This window comes from Monodon monoceros, unplaced genomic scaffold (genome assembly GCF_005190385.1).
Source record: "Monodon monoceros isolate NGI ecotype Baffin Bay Population unplaced genomic scaffold, NGI_Narwhal_1 Super_Scaffold_22, whole genome shotgun sequence".
Taxonomy (NCBI): Eukaryota; Metazoa; Chordata; class Mammalia; order Artiodactyla; family Monodontidae; genus Monodon; species Monodon monoceros.
The window spans coordinates 36,552,382-36,553,026 of record NW_021703779.1 but is presented as its reverse complement, the minus strand read 5'-3'; the positions used below and the strand labels follow the sequence as shown (position 1 = coordinate 36,553,026).

The window sequence follows — 645 nt, the reverse complement described above, 5'->3', positions numbered from 1 at the left end:
TAAATAAAATAAAATTGGAACGATACCAAGAAGATTAGCATGGCCCCTACACAAGGATGACGCACAAATTCATGAAGCATTCCATATTTTTGTGGGAATGTAAACTGGTACAACCACTATGGAGAACAGCATGGAAGTTCCTTAAAAAACTAAAAATAGAACTACCACATGACACAGCAATCCCACTCCTGGGCATATATCCGGAGCAAACCATAATTCAAAAAGCTGTATGCACCCCAATGTTCATTGCAGCACTATTTACAATAGCCAAGACATGGAAGCAACCTAAACATCCATCGACAAATGAATGGATAAAGAAGATGTGGCACATATATACAATGGAATATTACTCAGCCATAAGAAAGAACGAAATAATGCCATTTTCAGCAACGTGGATGGACCTAGAGATTATCATACTAAGTGAAGTAAGTCAGAGAAAGACAAATATCATGTGATATCGCTTATATGTGGAATCTAAAAAATGCCACATGAACTTATTTACAAAACAGAAACAGACTCACAGACTTTGAAAGCAAACTTATGGTTACCAAAGGGGAAACATGGGGGGAGGGATAAATTAGGAACTTGAGATTAACATACATATGCTCCTATATATAAGATAGATAACCAACAAGGACCTACTGT

General features: G+C 36.7%; 1 pseudogene; it reads left to right on the top strand.

The window, feature by feature from the left end:
* LOC114906714 lies at positions 1-91 on the top strand (annotated as a pseudogene).
* The last annotated feature ends 554 nt before the right edge of the window (positions 92-645 follow it).